Genomic DNA, 6,754 nt, shown 5'->3' with positions numbered 1-6,754 from the left:
TATGTTTTAATTCAATACATATCAATAAAAATCATAAATTAATCAAAATTCATTCTAATAGTGATATGAGTGATTCACGTGAGAATAAGACAAAATTCAGGGCTTTCGAATGATGTTATAAAAAGACCCCCCACACTTAAGATGTACATTTCCCTCAATGTACAAAGATAGATATATTGACAAAGATAGATTTATAATCATAAGATAGGGAGAGAAGTGAAACTTCCTAAATGATGAATGAACTCCTTGAATTGGAGTTATGGAGAATAATCGGCCAAAGCAATGATGAGGGTGGAGGCGGATACTCCGGTGGTGGTAGAGGTTGGGTTCCACAAATGTTGTGCCAAAAGAATATTATGTCTCATTGTGGCTATGGTCGTGGTCTAGCAGGGCATGGTAGTCGTGGAGAACCTTTCTCAGTGGAGTTTCAAGTTCCTAAGTAATAGTGAGCTTTGGAGCTCTTTATAACTGTGATAGAATCAGGAACTTTTTAGGAAAAATACAAAGAAGAATAATTACTTGTAATGAAATAGTCAAAATTAAAAATTGTAAAATAATAATTATAAAACCTAAAAATAAGCTTAAAGAAAAATAAAAAGTAGTCGTAAAATAGAATAAAAGTAAAAGCATAAAATAATAAATAAAAGTTTTTAAACATCTTCATCGCTAGATGGTTCGCGAGGTGGAGGTGGCGATGAAATGTGAAGGTGCTGACAAATCTGGTGAAATGTAGCATTAATGTGATCAAAACGCTGAAAACACTGCTGCTCAAATCATGTAAGGTGCTCAGAGATGTCAGAATATGAAGCTGTCGTATGAACTAGACGATGAGGAGGTGGTGGCTGAGTCGATGGATCCTCGTGACGTGCAGGTACAGTATCAGTAATGTCCTTTGGGTCCTCCTCCTCGGTGGACTGGGCGAGCCGGTGCTGAAGAGGGTATGTGCCACGTCGTTTCTCGATCATCTTCATACTTAGCATGCTCGAGACGCCCTATGGGGACATCTGGCCAATGAGAGTAAGGGAGGATGATTGGGCTGCTGTGTTGAGGAGCCCAAAGTGCCGAGCCAATCGAGTCACATAGGGCCCGATAAAGATGACCCCTCTCTTGTGCCGCTCCATCTAGTGGCGAATGGCGAGGGCAATAAAGTAGGCGAGGTCGATGACATGCCCATTCGTCATACTCCATAAGAAATAGAAGTCGTGGGTGGTGACGAAGCCAGTGCTCTCTCATCTCCCTATCAGAGTGTGAGCCAAGATGGCGTGTAGATACCTCAAGGATAGAGAGAAAGTCGATGCCTTGGAGCGACTAGGATTGTAGGTGGTCGAGGCAGGGACGAGGTCCCTCTGGCATTTTGAGAGGGAGTAGTGGATGTGGCGATGGAAGGTGTCGAGTTCATTGTCGTCCATGAATTCCTTCGCGTACAGTCCTAGTGCAATCCAGAATTCGGGTACGGTCAACTGGCATACTAGACTACCGATGCGGAACTGGACCGTTCCAGGATCGTCGAAGTTGGTCATGACGGTCTGAAGATGGAACGTCGAGCAGAGTTTCAATGTGAACTCGAGATACGTTGACTCGACGATCTCAAAGAAGAGCCACCACGGGTCAGTCGTCAGGAGGGCTCGGGCCGCATTAGCCAATTGAATCTGTTCGAGTGCGGCCCAGTCAATGCAGCGGCCCACACCTAGGGGTCGGGCCCGTAATATCTGATATAATTCCTCCTGGGGTCCCAAGGGAACCTAGAGGAACGGGTGCCTAATCTCCGTGGTAAGACCCAAGGATGACGCTGCTCTTTTCCTCTTCTTCGAGACAGGAATAGCGGTCTTCTTACCACGTGAGGACAACATTGTACCTACATTGAAAAATCGAAGTTCAACCAATATGCCCCAAGAATAGTATGGAAAATCAAGACTAAATATGAATATTTCATGAGATTTACGTATTAGATGATACAAACTAAAACAACTAAATATATCAAGTTATAGGATTATGGGAATAATGAATGAATACATGTGGGTAAGCATAAATTTCATGGAAACAAGGAAAAATGAGAGAGTATAGCATAATGTAGTAACTAAAATGACAAAATTTTTATAAAACAAGCATAAGTATTTTAATATTCTAGCTATGAATATTCATTAAAAATAGGTCAATAGAGCAGAGAAATAATGAAATAAGTAACATATTTAAAGAGAATAGAGAGAAAAGAGTAAACAAACACAAAAGGACGAAGCTTAGGGCGTCGGAATCGGTGTTGTCAGCAGTACACGGGCGTGGGGGTACGGCGTGTGGAGTTACAGCGGCTAGGGTTTGGGAATTTTGGGGAGGGAGATGATGAATAGTGAGGAGTTTATATAGATTTTGGGGCACCCACGGCCGTGGGACACGTCTGTGTGCCCTAATTTTTGCCCGTGTGTTTCACGATTTTTAAATTTGGGCGCATCTGACACTCGGCCCACGCCCTTGTTGCTTGGGCATGTGGGTGCACACAACTGTGTCACACGATTCTGTCTTGCTTCGTTCGCTTCTCTCACGCCCGTGTACATAGGTCTACGCCTGTGTTCGTTTTGACAGTGTCGACCACGGGTGGATGGCACGAGCGTGTCGCACGCCCGTGTTACATTCTCAGTTTCAACCACGATTTCAAGGCACGAGCGTGTCTCACGCCCATGTTGTTTTGGCAATTTCGCCCACGGCCATGTCGCACGGTCGTGGCAACTTATCGTATCCCCTGTTGGGGAAAAAATATTGCCCTGTTTTCACATGGCCTAATACACGCCCGTGTGCCTTGCCGTGTGGTCTTTAGAAAGCTTGTGTTCCATGATTCGATTAGTATGTTAGATGTGAAAAACTAAAATTTAAAGAAATTAACACTGTTAGTGCTCAGGTTGCCTCCCGAGAAGTGCTTATTTATATTCTAAGCTCGACTTACCTCTCTTCTGCATAGTCAAGGTGGTGCGAGGAGTTTACACTCCTCATCCCTGCTATCAACTTTATCAACATAAGGTTTAAGACGAGTATTTTTTACCTTAAATGTGCCGAAGTTGGGATGAATTACCTCAATTGTACCATATGGGAAAATGCTAAATACCGTAAGAGGAAGTTCTTCATTAGGTTCAGAAGTGGCAATGCGAGGATCTGCTGCATCTAGTAGTACTTTGTCTCCAACCTTAAGTTGATTTGGTGAGGTATTGAGCTTGTCCCGGCTCAATTTTGATTTATTGGGTATTCTCGGTTTCTGTGTCCGCCATTCATCTAGCTCCTCGATTTGTAGCCTTCGTTCTTCATAGATAGGTCCTTTGTTGTTGTTTGAACACGGCTCATATGCGTTCTTCATAACTGTTTCCTGCACAGAAGGTTTCACCACATGATCAATACTAGTAGAATGATTTATACAACCGCCTTTAATTTTTGATGTGTTATTCGAATTACGAGCTTGAAGGGTGATTGTTTCGTCTCCCACACGAAGTGTGAGTTCACCTGTACTAACATCAATAATGGTTCTAGCAATCGCTAAAAAGGATCATCCTAAAATTAAAGGTGTGTTACTATCCTCTTCCATGTCTAGAACAACAAAGTCTACTGGGTATATAAATTTATCGATCTTAACAAGAACATCTTCAATGATACCCCTTGGAAATCTAATGGTTTTATCAGCCAATTAAATGCTCATCCTAGTCTGTTTGGGTTTCCCAAGACCTAGCTATTTAAACATTTTATAAGGCATAACATTAATGCTTGCCCCTAAGTCAGCCAACGCATTGTGAACATCTAAACTACCAATTAAATAAAGACTTGTAAAACTCCCTGGATATTTCAATTTGTTGGGTAGCTTATTCTGTAATATGGCTGAGCAAACTGCATTCAACTCCACATGTGACACTTCATCCAACTTTCATTTATTATTTAAAAGTTCCTTTAAGAATTTGACTGCGTTTGGCATCTGCGAAAGAGCTTCAATAAACGGTAAGTTAATATGTAATTTTTTAATAATTTAAGGAATTTACCGAATTGTTCTTCTGTGCGGTCTTTCCTTATCGCGTTTGGGTATGGCACAGGAGGTTTGTATTTTGTACTTACCGGTTTTTGGTCATTTTGGTCCACCTCACCCTTACCTTTACTTACCCCAGTTTCATGCCTCGATTCTGGTTCAGGTGCAACTAACCCTTCCGCATCTTGAACGGTAATTGCATTGATTTGCTCCCTTGGGTTAGATTTAGTGTTACTCGGCAAACTACCTTGTGGTCATTCAAAAATTAGTTTGGGGAGTTGGGCTATCTGAGTTTCGAGCCCTTATATTGATGCTTGTTGATTCTTAAGGGCTATCTCGGTATTCTGGAAATAAGTTTCTAACACCGAGATGAATTTTGTTAACATCTCCTCAAGGTTCGGCTTCTTCTCTTGCTCGTAAAGTGGCTGTTGAAAACCTGGAGGATGTTGTGGCCTTTGATTTCCTTGACTGCCCCACGAGAAATTGGGATGGTTCCTTCAACCTGCATTATAAGTGTTACTATACGGGTTATTTTGGGGTTTAGAGTTATTGTTACCCATATATTGGACTTGTTCCTCCTCGATGCTAGGATTGAAGGGTTGATATTCTGTGCATGCTCCTCCTCCATTCGAATTGCACCTCATCACTGTATGTACCTGAGTAGAACCACACAAACCGTCAATCTTTTTATTTAAGAGTTCTACTTGGTTAGATAGCATAGTAACCGCGTCGAGGTTGAAAACAACGGCTGCTTTCGTCGGCTTTGTCCTCATACCTTGCCACTGATAGTTATTCAGTGACAACTCCTCAATAAATTCATAAGCCACCTCAGGTGTCTTATTATTGATAGTTCCACCAGTGGCTACATCAATCATCTGCCGAGTCGAAGGGTTCAGGCCATTGTGAAACGTTTGGACCTATAGCTAGAGTGGTAACCCATGGTGAGGGCATCTTTGAAAAAGGTCCTTGTATCTCTCCCATGCATCGTAGAGTGTTTCTAAATCCATTTACACAAAAGAGGAAATATCATTACGTAATTTGGTTGTTTTAGCCGGCGAAAAATATTTTAATAAAAACTTTTCGGTCATTTGTTCCCAAGTAGTGGTTGACCCTCGTGGTAATGAGTTCAACCATTGTTTAGCCTTATTCCTCAATGAAAAAGGGAATACCAAAGGTGAATGGCGTCATCAGAAATGCCATTGATTTTAAAAGTATCGCAAAACTCTAAAAAATTTTCCAAGTGAGCGTTGGGATCCTCGTCCTGCAAACCATCAAACTGAACAAATTGCTGTATCATTTGAATTGTGTTAGGTTTCAATTCAAAAGTATTTGCAGCTATAGTAGGTCTAACAATGCTCAATTTAGTTCCTATTAAAGAAGGTTTAGCATGATCATACATAGTACGCAGAGCAGGATTCTGATTAACAGCAATCGCAGGAGGTAGCGGATTTTCTTGGTTTTCAGCCATCTCCTCGGTTGTGGTTGAAGTATCGTCCTCTTGCTCTTCCTCTGTGTATCGTAAGCTTCACCTTATTTCTCTTCAGTTTCTGCGAACTATGCGATCGATCTTACTATCAAACAGTAATGGTCCTGACGGGTTTCTTCTGGTCATAAACTAGAAAAATCCCACTTTTTTTTACTACCCAAGGTTTTGTTACATTTCGAAGTCGCGAAATTTCTACCGGAGCAGGTGCTATTCGAGAACAATTAGCCGATCCTGTAAGAAGAAAATAAATGAAGAATTAGAAAAGAAAATCAAAATTTAAATTACAATAAAAGTAAAATGGCTAAAGTAACAAAAATCGAGTGTTCCTAATATCCTATTTCCCCGGCAACGGCGCCAAAAACTTGATGCGTGATATTCGTAACAGGTTTTAAAAATTTATAAATGAATCGTTCTTGAGTCTAACTTATTATCACGATTAAGACAAGTGTACCTATCGAACAGTAGTATAGCTCAGCAAGACCGGATTGTCGAACCCAAAGGAACTACGAGTACTAGTATTTACTTCCTTTTTATTATCTAGCCTAAAAATTAAGAGGTTTGGTTATCTAAACTAATTACTAACTAAGAATGCATAGAAAGAAAACTTGAGAAAATACTTTTGGGAAAATTTGATTGATTGAGACAATACCTAAGGAAAAATCCACTTAGACTTCACTTGTTATTTGACTCTGAATCAGACGATTTATTCATTTGACTTGATCCGTAAAAATCCCTAAGTTATATTATTATCTCTTTCGAGACTAATAATGTCTAACCCTTGGTTGAATAATTGAAATCTCTTTCTAATTAACACCCTAGAATTGCATTAACTTGATCTATGGATTCCCTTATTAGGTTTCACCCTAATCCGGCAAAATCTTGTCACCCTATCTCTAGGCGTGCAATCAACTCCGCTTAATTATGACAAATTTACTCTTAGATAGGGTCTATTCCTCCTCTGAATAAGAGCTTAACTTGAATCAATATCCTAGAATATCAAAACAAGAATTAGAAACAAATAATTAAGAACAAGTCAAATATTTATCATACAATTCAGATAATAATAACAAGATCCATCTTAGGTTTCATTCCCCTTAGGTATTTAGGGGGTCTAGTTCATACTTATGAAAGAAAATATCTCAAAAGCATAAAGATAACAAAACATAAGAAAACCCAAAAACTCCTGAAGGAACTTGAAGGGAGATCTTCAGTCTTGATGATGAATCTGGCTTCTGAGATGGATCAATCAGTTTTCCTTGAGTAATTTCTTGCTT

The 6,754-nt window shown here is 40.2% G+C and overlaps 1 non-coding gene across 1 annotated transcript; it reads left to right on the top strand.

The window, feature by feature from the left end:
* Positions 1-4,927: 4,927 nt before the first annotated feature.
* On the top strand, positions 4,928-5,034 carry LOC121227604 (small nucleolar RNA R71). Its single transcript, XR_005925162.1, has one exon. It is a non-coding gene; the product is annotated as a small nucleolar RNA R71 (small nucleolar RNA).
* Positions 5,035-6,754: the final 1,720 nt, after the last annotated feature.

This window comes from Gossypium hirsutum, chromosome A03 (assembly GCF_007990345.1).
Source record: "Gossypium hirsutum isolate 1008001.06 chromosome A03, Gossypium_hirsutum_v2.1, whole genome shotgun sequence".
Lineage (NCBI taxonomy): Eukaryota > Viridiplantae > Streptophyta > Magnoliopsida > Malvales > Malvaceae > Gossypium > Gossypium hirsutum.
Note: the sequence above shows the minus strand (reverse complement) of the source record. Positions and strands in the feature narration are given on the sequence as shown.